At 35.9% G+C, this 16,237-nt stretch overlaps 1 pseudogene; it reads left to right on the top strand.

Annotated features, from left to right (window-relative positions):
- Window positions 1–1,235: 1,235 nt before the first annotated feature.
- Window positions 1,236–16,237, top strand: part of LOC135204727 (zinc finger protein OZF-like) — a 177,097-nt pseudogene continuing 162,095 nt past the window's right edge.

A 16,237-nucleotide genomic window follows, 5' to 3' on the forward strand; every position in this document is an offset into this window, starting at 1 on the left:
CAGACAAGCACAGCAGTTTTTTGTCTTCTTTGTATTTTTTTTCTAATTCGTAAAATGTTTAACTACAAGTTGTTAAACCCGAATTGGAGTGAATGTTAATATCTTTGCCTACCCCGATAGCTCTGCTTCCAGAGTAAAGAGAAGAGTTCCTCTCTGAACCAACCCTCGCAGTGACAAGAAGCAATTCTGCAAGCAGTTTGTTGACATTGTTAAAGACTTCCAGCCTTCATTGCAACAGGAATCAGAGAACCATCCATACCTTAGGATGTTATTTCTTTCTCTGTCTAAATGTGTTGTCTTCATCTTCCATTTTATATGGGCTTCATGTTTGAGACACACTCAGTGTATGGAGTGTTTTTGGCCTACTTTTAAGTAAAGCTGAGGATATAAGAAGAGCCTCTTCCTCCTTAGTTTTCAGGGTTTTTTATATTTATACCAGGTTTCCTATCGAACTATGGGAGGCATAAATGATCTTTGCTTCATATCATATTTTTTATGTAAGTTTAGAAAATGTCAAAATTTTTCAATACCTCGAGACCATTTTTAGTGACTGGCATGGCATTGCAGAGGGGAGTAATCACTTCTCCTTTTCAGTAAGGTGTTGAGTTCGAAGAGCCAGGGTGTACAGTGTACCTGGAGCACCCATTAATCTCAGTGTGTGGGTTATGACTTTATTTCAGTGTAGGTGTCAGTGTTTCATGGTTGTTTTATTTCAGTGCTGCACCAAGGGCAAGGGTGGGCACCTATCATACTTTGCTAACAATAGGAGCATTCCCCTTGCTGCAAAGTTCCCCCTTATGAGGTGACCCTTGGTACTACCACAATTCCACTTCTAGTTAAGATGACTACCAACTAGAGGCAGTAGCTATTCATCTGTATAGCTCTCTGATAGGTATGACAAGCATTGTTTTTTCAATGCTAGCAACAACTTTCTATTTCAAATTCATTACATGACTTAATGCTTTGGAGTAGACTATGTTCATGATCCCACTTCCATTCACTGTGAAGTCAGCATCGATAATCGAAACTTGGCCCATTTTGGCACCATAAATCACTGATTTTATGGTGCTAGATGAGCGCCATAAAACCGGATCACCATTTACCAAGTCTGCCAATAACTGGAGACTACCAATAATTACTGAGTTAGTCACATATACAAAAATGATATTTTTATAATGAAATAAGGTTTTGTACATACTTACCCACTTCCACTCTGATGGACATTATGCATAAAACAGAATGAAGTAATTAGCTAAGTCATTCCCAGTATTGCCATTGGGGGATGGCACTGTATACCTACACTGAGCCATCTAAACTTGAATTTAGGCTGCCATACATTAAAGATATCATATTTTTAGTTCATATAATGTGGATGTACCCAGAAAATTAACAGTATGGAAATTTAACTTTTACAGAACTTGCAAGTACTAAGTGTCCAATATCATTGGTACTGTATTGTGTATAGTAAACTTCTATGTGTTAATGAAGATCACTTCTCTTTGCCACAGATAACCTGTTTTGTTATAAATGGTCACTGGAAGAACACGTTTTCTTCGTATCGAGTTAATTTTCCTCAATAACATACTCTAGGTAAGTGATATAAAAGTGAAGTAATTGCAATAAGAGAGAATGTCCCTAAATTATATTGAATCTTGAGTCACTTAATGACACAATTGCATTGTTGAAGACCAAGGCTGTGAGTAATTCACGATGCACTGGCCGACATTTTTGGCAGCTTTCATCTTGTTACTTTCTTTTAAATGTTAACTTACCACAAAGTACAAATAATCTGTTATTCCCACACAATCTCTCATATGTACGAACAATGCATTCGATATGTGCCCAGTTCTCACAGAATATTGATGTTGCTTGAGACGCTGTGAAAGAGATTTGCCGGTCTGTCCGTAATAGACTTTATCACACTTTTTGCAAGGAATTTCATATATGCAGCCTGGAAGATCTTTAGGAGAATTTTTGATTACTAAACTCTTGACATTAATATTACTGAAAACAACATTTATGTTAAAAAGCTTTAATATTCTAGGAATATCTAAAAACCTTTCATCATAAGGTAATTTTAGAATGTTATGCTTACTAAATTCAAGTTTGTCATTAGTTGAATAAAAATGTTTTTTTAGCTCTTTTCCATGCCACATCTACAAAAGTCCTTGGGTATTTAAGTTTCAATGCAATATCATAAATAGTTTTAATTTCAGCGTCAATAAACTGCGGGCTACAGACACGTAAAGCCCTTAGGAACATCCCAGAAAAAACAGAGAATTTAACATTTTGATGGTGATTGGAGTAGTAATGAACAAAAGAGGCAATATTAGTTGATTTTCGAAAGACTGAAAAGGTGAAATTTCTATCATTTCTATGGACAGTTACATCAAGAAAATTCAAATTACAATTTCTTTCTTCCTCTACAGTAAATTTTATAGAAGGGACTAAATTATTGAGATTATTAAGGAATTCCTGGAGGTTTTCGTGAACTGGCCAAACACAGAAAATATCATCCACATATCTAAACCAAATAACTTTTTGAGGCAAAATTCTTGGTAAGAGTTTTGTCTCAAAAAATTCCATGTAAATATTGCTAAGGACAGGAGATACGGGATTACCCATAGCCATGCTAAACTTTTGTACAAAAAATTACCCATTGAAACAAAATTTACTATCTTTGATACATAACCTTATGAGACTAATGAGATTTGCTACACTTAAGGGAATGTCATGACGCTCGAATTCCTCTTCCAAATATTCAAGTAAGTCATCTACAGGCACTTTTGTAAATAAAGAGACATCAAAACTTACCATAATAAAATCATAATTCAAATTCAAACTATTCAATTTGTTTATAAAATCAACATTGTTTTTAACATTCGTGTTAGAAATGTTTCCTACCAAAGGAGTAAGAATTTTTGAAAAAAAGTTGTAGATAAATATAAGCAACAAAATTAATATATTCAGTTTTTACATGTTTTGGACTGTAAAGATACTTTGTAATTTCGGTTAGGGTCAGAATCTGTTTAAGTTTGTGACCGTGTGATATCTGATAATCCTGGATTATCCCTTTTAATTTTTACCCTTTTGATAATTAACCATCTGGTATTCCTGATGTTGTTTGTACCTGAGGCCTTCCTCTCCAATTGTACTTTAGTAGCTCCTTGACGATGTCTGAGTAAAGACGAAAGCGCTTGTATTCGCTTATTTATGAAGTCACGTGCATCCTACTGTGATTTTTTTAAGCAATATATATATATATATATATATATATATATATATATATATATATATATATTATATATAATATGATATATGTATATATGTATGTATGTATTTTATATATATATATTTCATTTCAGTTCTCTAATTTCCTACGTTTCGTAATATCATTATTACATCTGCAGGGAATCTGTTAAACAATAAATAAAATTACTTTAAAATTACTTTAAAAATTACTCTAAAATTCAAAATTTATAAATTACAACACAATTAAAATATATATATCTCTTATATATATATCTATATATATTATATATCTATATATATCTATAATATATATATAAGATATTATTTATATATATATACGTATATATTATATATATATATATATTATATATATATATATATATATGTTATCTATATATATATTATATATATATATAATATCTGATAATCTAGATATATCTCATCTACTATTATCGATATATATATATATCATATATATATTATATACGTAATATATATATATTATATCTATATATATATATATATCATATATTCTATCTATATACTCTTATCTATCTACCTCTCTCTATCTTCTCTATATCATATAGTATCATATCTAGTATATTCTCTACTATTAATATTATATATATCTATATATATACCTCTATAGATATCTCTATACATACTAATCTATCTAGCTCATCCCTAATATCTTATTATATATAATACCTATCTCTATCTCTCTATACCTATCTATATATATCCATATCTATATATATACATATTATATATCTATATATGTATATATACTATATATATATATTATATATATATAGATATATATATATATATATATATATATATATATATATATATATAGTATATATATATATATATATTAAGATATATATATATATTATATATATATATATATATATATATATATATATATATATATATATATATATATATATATATATATATATATATATATATATATATATATATATATATATATATATATATATTGATATATGTATATATGTATATATATGTATATTTATATATATATATTTCATTTCAATTCTTTAATTTCCTACGTTTCGTAATATCATTATTACATCTTCAGGGAATCTGTTAAACAATAAATAAAATTACTTTAAAATTACTTGAAAATTACTTTAAAAATTACTCTAAAATTCAACATTTATAAATTACAACACAATTAAAAAACATACAGAAACAAAAAAAAAAAAAAAAAAGACCAAAGACCGCTAACCTACCTTATGCCGAGAAGGCAAGAGACAGAATGACAAAACATAAATAAAAGTTAGCTCAGGTACAGTTGTGTGGAGGAGGTCTGGGTATTTAACTGGGGAACCAGTTCTTTAATAAATAATGACTCTAGGATAGGTAGTTCATATGCATTGTTTGCTTGGCCTATGATTCGGAAATGTCTTCTTTCTATATATATTTTACAATTTTTTGAATGGTTTCTTATATCAGAATGTTCGGGATTGGAGAGCCTAAAGCCAGTACGAAAACTTAATCGCCGATGAGAGTCGATTCTGACCCGCAGTAACCTCCTCGTCGGGGATTAAGTTTCCGTACTGGCTGTAGGCTCTCCAATCTAGAACACTAATATAAGAAACCATTCAAAAAATTGTAAAATATATATAGAAAGAAGCCAATTCCGTATCATAGGCCAAGCAAGCAATGCATATGAACTGCCTATCCTAGAGTCATTATTTATTAAACAACATGTTCCCCAGTTAAATACCCAGACCTCCTCCACACAACTGTACCTGAGCTAACTTTTATTGATGTAGTGTCATTCTGTCTCTTGCCTTCTCGGCATAAGGTTGGTTAGCGGTCTTTGGTCTTATTTTTTTTTTTTTTTTCGTTTCTGCGTTTTTTAATTGTGTTGCAATTTAAAAATGTTGAATTTTAGAGTAATTTTAAATTAATTTTTAAGTAATTTTAAAATAATTTTATTTATTGTTTAACAGATTCCCTGAAGATGTAATAATGATATTATAAAACGTAGGAAATAAAAAGGATTGAAATGAATTACAACGTTTCCAATGGTCCACCTTCACGCTGATGTGTCCTATTGGCCGCCACCTTTCTCTGTCTTCTTATATATATATATATATATATATATATATATATATATATATATATATATATATATATATATATATAAATACTATAGGTATATATATATTTATATATTTATATATTTATATTATTATATATATACTATAATATATATAATATATTATTATATATGTATATATATGTATATATATATAAATTATTATTAATATAATATATATATTAATTTATAATAATAAGTGAATAACCTTGATCACAAAGTATATAAAACGTGATGGGTTATGGTATAAATAAAGGTTTTTTGCCACGAAAGGAAAAAATGAAAAAGCGAAATAGCCAAGTACTTTTTCGTCCTGTTCGGACCCTTTACTGAGTAAAGGGTCCAAACAGGACCGAAAGTACTTGGCTATCTCGCTTTTTCATTTTTCCCTTCGTGGCAAAAAACCTTTATATATATATATATATATATATATATATATATATATATATATATATATATATATATATATATATAGTAAATATGTAAGTATAAATGAATAATTATCACATCACTGTGTGTCATGTTATAGATCATTCGAGCTACAAATGTCCTTTAATATCTAATTCGCTCTACCTCGGAATTTATATATTTTCATATATGTGACCTGATCTCGGTCATTTGTGGGTTTGGGATATGAAGGAGAAAACAGGAGAGAGAGAAGTTCACGTGCATGCAATGGAGGTCATGCAAAAATAATAATCGATGAAACGTTTAACACAGGTGTATTCTTCTTAGCTACACAGGTGGCCTTTAATTATTACGTTAACTATGCAAGTGCACAACCGGACGGCAGGTTAGCCTGTTAATGACACTCATGACGATACACGTCTTTGTGTGGCGGCCGGCGGGAATGCGCGGGCACTGGGCACTCATGTCTCGGCCCAGTCAGTCTGTACTGTATGCGACCCGCTGACGAACTGATTTGACCGGTAGAGCGGCCTGTTTCAAATGCCCCTTTTCAGATGGCATCATTATGCAAGAAGCTGATTGGTTATTCTGGCTCCTTAGACACAAGGGGCCAATCACGAAGGGATAAAGAGATGCATGGCACTCTTTTGAACTGCCCAGCCACGCTAACTTGCAACGTCTTTGGCGGCTGACTTGTTTTGTTACACATACACACAGTATCACTTATAACGGTTTCACGGGACTTCAGAATATCACAGAGAAGGCATATTCAAAACTGTATCGAATCAGCTCATCACTCCCTCCCCAGTTCTTGCGTCCCGCAAGACATACACTGATCTTATGATTTGCGCATTGTTGTTCTTCTTTGAGTGCCACACCGCCTTTGAGTGCCGTACCATCCAGTTTGTGCAAAATTTAAAACTATTAAGGTAGGGCCAATTGGCGTGTTACAAACACAGGTTACAACAAATGAATCTCACGCCTCACAATGTGTCATACAGACAAAACAAATTTAGGTTCACATTCAATAATGTCAATGTAAAAACAGATAGTCAAAACTCCAGCTCAAAAAAGTTAAATTCATAAAAATTCACATAACATAAGTCAAAAATGGAATGTTACTCATAAGCAGTCTGATAAAAGTATAATAAAACTTACTGAATTCTTTCTGCAACTCAATAAAAACAAGAACAAAAAATAAAAAATTAAATTCAAAGATTACACACAAAAAATAACTTTTTTTTCTTCAAAATAATCTCATATTCCCACATCATCGATGGAAGATCATAAATTTCTGACTAAGCATAAACATCATTGACAACAATATGAAATTTTGGACACTGTATAATTGATATCAATAGAAATGAACAAAAATGAGATGTATCGCAAAACGTGTTTAATATGACTTGAAATGCAATAAAAAACAATAATGGAATAAAAAACAATAATGCAATAAAAAAAATAATCAAGTTAAAAACACATAGACTCACTCATTATATGCTTGGAACTGCAACAAAAGGAATTTTTATTTTTATTAGACATCAATTTCTCAGCAATAACTGACATGAAACAAAAGTGCATAAGCATGTTTCTATGATATTCTCTGTTCACATTGTGACGGACACATTTTTTCATGACTCACGCTGGTATGTTACGTAAGGAACCTACGCACACTTACAAATTACGTGGATGGTTTGCTTTATCGAAGAAGGAGGAACGGTGGCACTACAAGTTACTCTTTTTTTTCTTTCTTTTATGAAGAATTTATCTCGTGCATGTTCAGAAAACTGTGACTTGTTAGTCAACTCCCTCACAGACTTGCAAACCCACATACACTCAACACATGCATACTTCCATGGTACTTACGCAACACGTTCATACAACAGCTGACTCACTTGCCTCTGTTCTCTGTGCAACTCACCCATAGGTGTAACTGAAACTTTTAAATGTATGCGTCGCAGTTCCTCTCTCTCTCTCTGGCTCGTGCCTTACAGTACTCTTGGGAAGAGCGTCTGCTACTCGTTTTGCTCTAACAGTTGCTCGATTCTACGATCTTGTTGAGAAATTAACATTCTTAAGGGCATCTCTATATCAGGGATAAAAAATACAATTTGTTCTCCTTCATCATCAAATTTAAAAATTACTTCTCTTTCCCAATGAAAATCTAACTACTCTTTCAACAAATATCAGTCTCGTTACTTTACTCAGACGAACAGTTTAATGAACTTACGTTAATAATTCTGTCTTTAAATCTTAGTCACAGTTCTTCAATGGGGACAAATGGAATGTATTGTCGCTCGTGATACTTTAACTATAACCAGAACACGGCCTAAGAGAACCATCCTTTTTTTTTCTCTTATTTTTTTCATATTTGTTTTTTTTTTCTAACGTTACTTTCTAAATTCCCTATCTGCATTTCCCTAACACAACATGCCATTGATGACACTACTAAAGGCTACACAACTCGTTCATTGTGCAGTCGATCTAATACTAATATTACTATCAGTGACAACTTTTAGCAATTACGTCGGCTCTAGGCGGGGCAGGATCTCCCACCTCCGGGGGTGTGAAGGGTATCCTCTCATCACATCCACATAGCGTCCCAAGACGCTATCCTGAACTGTCCCTCTCTGCCATACGGTTGAGATGTTCCCGTTTTCTATGCACTTCGCTCACAGGTCAGCAGCTTGAACTATTAGTGCCAGCAGCGGTGCCGGCGATCTGCTACTGATGCTATTAGTTTGCTTGTTTCTTCTTCACATCGAGCCTGGATTCTCTCACTGGTTGCTGGCTGTCATCTGATGTCTATCAGCTAATCCTTATTCTACCATCGCTTGATCCTATCCATATCTTAGGCAGGTATCGTGACTTCCTTCACGGGTCGAGGTTGGTAAGGGAACTTCTGCACTATTCACCTTAACACCATCCTTCTACTCTTAGATAGGACGCGATCAGAAGTAGGAGTGGACTTCCCCTTCCCACGGAGTCACGGGGGAGAGGCTTTGGTCGACCTCTCTCTGTCTCAGCATTCTTGACTCGTGGGTGGACAGATTGTCTTCTACTTCTCAGAGGTTGAGGATTGGTATTCCTTCCCTCTCAACAACACAACAAGGCGTCCCTTGTTCCCGGGTACTGCATAACAGTCCCCCACGGCACTTGGGATAACCAGGGGTACTTACCTTCCCTGCCGTTTACCTCCTATGCCACCTCCTGCTGTCTCCTTCCGTCCTTCCCGATGAGGCTGGACTGCTCCCCATCTCTCCATTCAAAACACGTTCGTTACTCCTCTACTTGGTCTGCTACACGAGTCGGTTACTCGGGGGGTCACGAAGGGTCAAGAAGGTTGTTCGGGTGCCACCTCCACGGCACCCCGTCGTTTGAATTTGGTACTGCAACCGTCGATTTTGAATTCTCCCACAATAGTCTCTGTCTGTTCGTATGTCTCGTACGGATTTTTCCAATATTTTGTTAATACTTCCACAGATTCGAATTATTCTCTCGCTCGCTCGTTATCGAATTCGGTCGCGAAACTGTCTATAACAGACTGGTAATTTCATTAAACGATTTCTTGTGATCGCACTCTGTCTGTCTAGTTAGCACTGCGTTTTTTTTCTAAATCGTAGGGTGTGTGATTGTACACTGTCTTTCTGGTTAGCACTGTGCATTTGGAAATCATATGGTGTGATTGTACACTGTCTTCCTGGTTAGCACTGTGCATTTCGAAATCGTAGGGTGTGTGATTGTACACTGTCTTTCTGGTTAGCACTGCGCATTTCGAAATCATACATATGGTGTGATTGTACACTGTCTTTCTGGTTAGCACTGTGCATTTGGAAATTGTATGGTGTGATTGTACACGGTCTTTCTGGTTAGCACTGTGCATTTCGAAATCGTAAGGCCACTCGATTTATTATTCCCGTACTTAGCACTGTTCGCATTTTTCTGCCGATTGCTTTAGCCATAACTGTTTTTGTCCAGTTCGTTCGTTTCACGATTTCCCTCGTCATCACTATCCATCGAATTTTCTCTCGTATCCATGTTTATTTCACCTCATATCACTATTTGTCGGCTAAAATGATTAGCACTAACGTTTGTTTGACACTTCAAAAGACCTCACAAGACCTTGTATAAGATCTCACAGGACCTCATAGGATTATTCGCAAGACCCCACAGGACCTTACGGGATTATTCGCAAGACCCCACACCTGACACCAAAATTATATGACCTGATCTCGGTCATTTGTGGGTTCGGGATATGAAGGAGAAAACAGGAGAGAGAGAAGTTCACGTGCATGCAATGGAGGTCATGCAAAAATAATAATCGATGAAACGTTTAACACAGGTGTATTCTTCTTAGCTACACAGGTGGCCTTTAATTATTACGTTAACTATGCAAGTGCACAACCGGACGGCAGGTTAGCCTGTTAATGACACTCATGATGATACACGTCTTTGTGTGGCGGCCGGCGGGAATGCGCGGGCACTGGGCACTCGTGTCTTGGCCCAGTCAGTCTGTACTGTATGCGACCTGCTGACGAACTGATTTGACCGGTAGAGCGGCCTGTTTCAAATGCCCCTTTTCAGATGGCATCATTATGCAAGAAGCTGATTGGTTATTCTGGCTCCTTAGACACAAGGGGCCAATCACGAAGGGATAAAGAGATGCATGGCACTCTTTTGAACTGCCCAGCCACGCTAACTTGTAACGTCTTTGGCGGCTGACTTGTTTTGTTACACATACACACAGTATCACTTATAACGGTTTCACGGGACTTCAGAATATCACGGAGAAGGCATATTCAAAACTGTATCGAATCAGCTCATATGTACCGAAGGGGAATTTTTTAGTTGATAATAATTTCGTCCCCTCATGGGATCGAACCACCGTCCAGTGGACGGGAACGATATCAGGAACGGCCAGTGACGTTATCCAGTCGGCCAACAGAGAGGTTATAAGTTTTATATCGATTCTGGCCTCACAAATTCACCGTCAACCTCGGTGTTTTCGTAATTAGAATCGATATGAAACCTCCTCTACCATGTTAGACAATTAGAACGTTTTGACCCATGTAGCCTTGTAATGAATAATTATCACATCACGGTGATTCATGTAGATCATTCGAGCTACAAATGTCCTTTAATATCTAATTCGCTCTACCTCGGTATTGATATATTTTGATATATGTACCGAAGGGGAATTTTTTAGTTGAAAATAATTTCGTCCCCTCATGGGATCGAACCACCGTCCAGTGGACGGGAACAAAATCAGGAACGTCCAGTGACGTTATCCAGTCGGCCAACAGAGAGGCTATAAGTTTTATATCGATTCTGGCCTTACAAATTCACCGTCGACCTCGGTGTTTTCGTAATTAGAATCGATATGAAACCCCCTCTACCATGTTAGACAATTAGAACGTTTTGACCCACGTAGCCTTGTAATGAATAATTATCACATAACCGTGATTCATATAGATCATTCGAGCTACAAATGTCCTTTAATATCTAATTCGCTCTACCTCGGAATTGATATATTTTCATATATGTACTGAAGGGGAATTATTTAGTTGATAATAATTTCGTCCCCTCATGGGATCAAACCACCGTCCAGTGGACGGGAACGAAATCAGGAACGGCCAGTAACGTTATCCAGTCGGCCAACAGAGAGGCTATAAGTTTTATATCGATTCTGGACTTACAAATTCACCGCCGACCTCAGTGTTTTCGTAATTAGAATCGATATGAAACCCCTCTACCATGTTAGACAATTAGAACGTTTTGACCCATGTAGCCTTGTAATGAATAATTATCACATCACCATGATTCATATACATCATTCGAGCTACAAATGTCCTTTAATATCTAATTCTTTCTACCTTGGAATTGATATATTTTCATATATGTACCGAAGGGGAATTTTTTAGTTGAAAATAATTTCGTCCCTTCATGGGATCGAACCACCATCCAGTGGACGGGAACAAAATCAGGAACGGCCAGTGACATTATCCAGTCGGCTAACAGAGAGGCTATAAGTTTTATACCGATTCTGGCCTTACAAATTCACCGTCGACCTCAGTGTTTTCGTAATTAGAATCGATATGAAACCCCCTCTACTATGTTAGACAATTAGAACGTTTTGACCCATGTAGCCTTGTAATGAATAATTATCACATCACTGTGATTCATATAGATCATTTGAGCTACAAATGTCCTTTAATATCTAATTTGCTCTACCTTGTAATTGATATATTTTTGTATATGTACCGAAGGGGAATTTTTTAGTTGATAATAATTTTGTCCCCTCATGGGATCGAACCACCGTCCAGTGGACGGGAATGAAATCAGGAATGGCCAGTGACGTTATCCAGTCGGCCAATAGAGAGGCTATAAGTTATATATCGATTCTGGCCTTACAAATTCACCGTCGACCTCGGTGTTTTCGTAATTGTCTGAATATGTCGGACCAGATGAAAGATGCGGTTTCATTACAACCACATTTATATCTTTCTTCCTTCGGGTCTACCCACAGGTCATTGGAACCTCTTATCTTTGGACCAGTGGTGGTTGCTCACAAGTTGTGTTTGCTTTCCTGGCTCCTTCAAGAGGACAAGTTGCATTTCGCCTTAGGTGTGCGGTTCTAGAGGTAAGAAGAATGTGAGAGGGACTGACCTCCCCACCTTCCCCTCCTTGTCCTTTTATTCCTCTTCCTTCAATTTGAGGATAGGACTCAAACTTACACTTGATGGTCAGGGGTTTGATGCAGTAAGCTTGTACATCCAGTTTCCTTGTATTTTCTTATCATAATCATAGAAAGGAGACTGGCAATAATGCAAACCCTTCCCAGAACTTTGCATTAATGCCTCCAACTTTGAATATTCTTCCCAACCCTTTTTCAGATGAGTTACGATTCCTCACTCATTTCGAAAAGGCCCAGAAGTCTGACTCTTAATCATGCAGCAACTATACATTGATCAAGTTGTCAGTGACAGGGCACTCCTTCTCGCTCTTATGACCACGAGGAATAGCCTAGGAATGCTGAACTCCATTCAGTTCTGGAGGCTCACTCATATTCCTCCCACCAATTAGTGTCTTCCCAATGTAATGGACCGAGGCTTTGTATATCATGTAGGAACAAATCATAGTTTTTGAACGTAAATTGTATTTTAACTAACTATACAAACCTGAGGTCTTTTACATTAATGCCCACCTTATGCCACCCCTCAATCTGAATCCTGGGCCGAAAGGCAAAAAGGAGTGTTTACATCTGGGGAGGTTGGTCTTGTTTAAGAATTTAACGGCCGTATTCCAGCCTACGATGGATGTAATTCCTAATGTAAAGGACCTCAGGTTTGTAGAGCTGGGAAAAATACAATTTACTTCAAGAAATTGTGATATTGGGACGTCTGTTGGTTCCCTGCAAAAATGATCTTACCAACCAGTGGTAATAACGCAAAATAAAAGCTATTCTCCCTGCTGCTTAACCCTTCTACGTGGGAAAGAAACAATGCTCATACAAACAACCAAATGGCTTTTTTAGGCCTGTGCTTAAGTACAATCTGAGTGGTTGGCTCGAGTTCCTTTCTGGGCAAGAAAGCGCCATGCCATGAATGGCAGGCGGATGGTTAGGTCGCCCACAGGTTGGGGGTTGCTTGTACCTATTCTTTCTCTACCTCACTGTTGTAAAATGTTATCACTTCATTTCTTGATTTACTACAGATCTATTTACTTTTATCTTATGGTACTACAAAACTGAATATTTTTTCTTGGATGCTACTGAATTTCTTTAAGCAAAATTCTTCCGACTTGGGTAACAGGTTTCTGTATCTGACTCTTGGAGGTAATTGTCCTACAGGGATACAGCTTGCCTAATTTCCTACTGTCTACCACATGGTAACCGTGAAAGAGAGAGAGAGAGAGAGAGAGAGAGAGAGAGAGAGAGAGAGAGAGAGAGAGAGAGAGAGAGAGCAGGCTTGGGAAAAAAATCCTCTGCCCACACCTAGCTAATTGCAACTTCCATCACTAATACAGAACTTTTTAACCCATGATAGACTATGCAAACGGACCCTGTCACTGACTCTCTTGGACAAATTACTCTTCTTATATCTACTTGATGCTGTTATGTAGTAGCAATGAAAAAACAAGCTAAGTGTCAGTTTATTTGTCTCTGTCTCTTAGGCTAAATGTTGGCATGCAGTTCCCTAAAGATTTTCCTACCTCTAACCAAAAGAAAGATGGCAGCCACAATTTTGTTTTACCCCTAACAATAGATACAGTAGTACCTCAGACTTCAAGCTTAATCTGTTCCAGAAGGCTGTTTGAAATACAATATGTTCGGAATATATGAAACAAATATCCCCTTAAGAAAAAAGGGGGATCAGGATGAATCGTTCCAGTCAACCCAAAAAGTCCCCCTTTTCAAATTTTTTTCCATTATTAATGTGTTCAAAAGTAAATTTAAGAGTGAATTTCTGTACTTGACTGGCCCGTATTGAATCATCCAGTTCTGACAAATTAACCAGTTTTGATGTAACATCTTTATTTACCAAAGTTCCAATTGATGACTTACCTCCTTTGTATAAAAAAAAATTGTAAGTTCACTTTTACTGGTAATTTTTATGAACGAATATTTGATATGGTTATGGGTAACCCTCTTTCGTCACTTTTGTCTAATATTTACATGGAGTTCTTTGAGTCTAGATTTATTCCAAGAAATTTATTCTTAGATTATCTTGTACCATCTATAAAAGTTTTAATAGAATATATAGAAAATAATTGTATACCGTTTTTGGATGCCTTAATTGTTAGAAATAACACCAGTTTTTGTTTTAAAGTATATAGGAAACCCACAAATAGTTTGTCATATATCCATTTTTGCTCTAACCTTGCTAAAAAAATTAGTGTCAATATTTTCTAATCTGTATATTAGAACTCACAGAATTTGTAGTCCTGGTTTTTTGGAAGATGAGTTTAAAATTATTGATAAAATAGGAAATTCATCATGTTATCCCCATATTTTTTGGAACTTTGTAAAAATAAAGCAAAAAAGACATATTATAATCGAACTAGTGGTAACAAAGAACTTAAGAATATTCTCTATGCACCATTTCATCCTAAGTTCATTCCTGCTGTACTCATTTTAAAAACTATTGATATTAACTTAACATTGAAATATAATAACATTTTGAGAAATAAACGAATTAAGAATAGCCCGCCAAATTCAAACAATATTGTATACAGTATTCCTTTTAAAGAATGTAATAAAATTTATATATGCAATACCAAGAGGCTCAATGATAATGGCATTGCGAATCATTGGCTTAAGACAGGCCATGTTTTTAACTGGGATAATTCCTCAATAATCTGCAGGGTCAAAGATCAGTGTCAAAGGAATCTGTTGGAGTCCGTTTTTTATTGAAGCCACGTCAACAACGAATTTAAATCACCATCCTGGATTGTCCCTTTATCCTCTTTCCTTGTCTCTTCTGCTTAAAGAACACACCACCCAGAATAACAAACTGTAACCCGGCCCCCATTTCTGTTTTTGTATATAAACTTCTGTCCTTTTTTTTTTTAGATTTAGTATGAACTTGAAAATGTAGAATAGATTACAAAAGTCTTTGTGCCAAGTCCCCAGTATTCATGTGTCTGAATCTCGGAAGCCAGCAATAAAGTTTCTTTTGCTCCAAACCTTTCAAACCTAAATTACTGAATCATAACAAGAGGTCTAGAACTTAAAAGAGGAAGGTTGGTAGTAGGTGCGTACCACCTGCTTTATAATCAAGCATCTTCATTCTTGTATTGCTGTTCTGCCTCTATCTTCCCTACTGCTCACCAAAACCTCTGTTTTATTCACATTCACCTTTAAGGTACGCCTCTCTTAAGACTCCTGCCATTCTCCAACCCTTCTCTGTAGGTCTTCCATATTTTCAGCAGCAATCACCAGATTATCAGCATACAACAGCTCCCCTTGCTCTTCATTCCTGACCTCTTCACTTAACACACCCATGACCAGCACAAACAAAAATCGGCTTAATGCTGACCCTTGTGTAATCCAACACTAACTTCAAAGTTTTCTGGTTCCCCAACTGCTGTTATTACTTTTGTGCTTGTTCTTCGATATATCATCTTGACCAGGCTAACCAACTTTTCTGGGACTTTCCCCTTCCTCAGACACCAAAACAACACTTTTCTTGAGATTTTTTCGTATGCTTTCTCTAGGTCCTCTTGCAAGTACCTCTGCTTAATCTTTGGTTCAGAGCACTTTGTTTCGGGCTCTGAACTGCTTGCCGCTTGTTTGTCCTTGTTCATTTTGGGCCATGGGCCATTTCACCTGGGATACATCTTCTGAGTTATCTCGATGATTAGCTAGTCCTGGCAAGATCTTGGTCATAGTTGCTCCTGGACATAGATTGACTTCTTGTGTTTTGTCAGGACCTTTGTGTA

The sequence above is a fragment of the Macrobrachium nipponense genome, chromosome 47, assembly GCF_015104395.2.
Source record: "Macrobrachium nipponense isolate FS-2020 chromosome 47, ASM1510439v2, whole genome shotgun sequence".
Taxonomy (NCBI): domain Eukaryota; kingdom Metazoa; phylum Arthropoda; class Malacostraca; order Decapoda; family Palaemonidae; genus Macrobrachium; species Macrobrachium nipponense.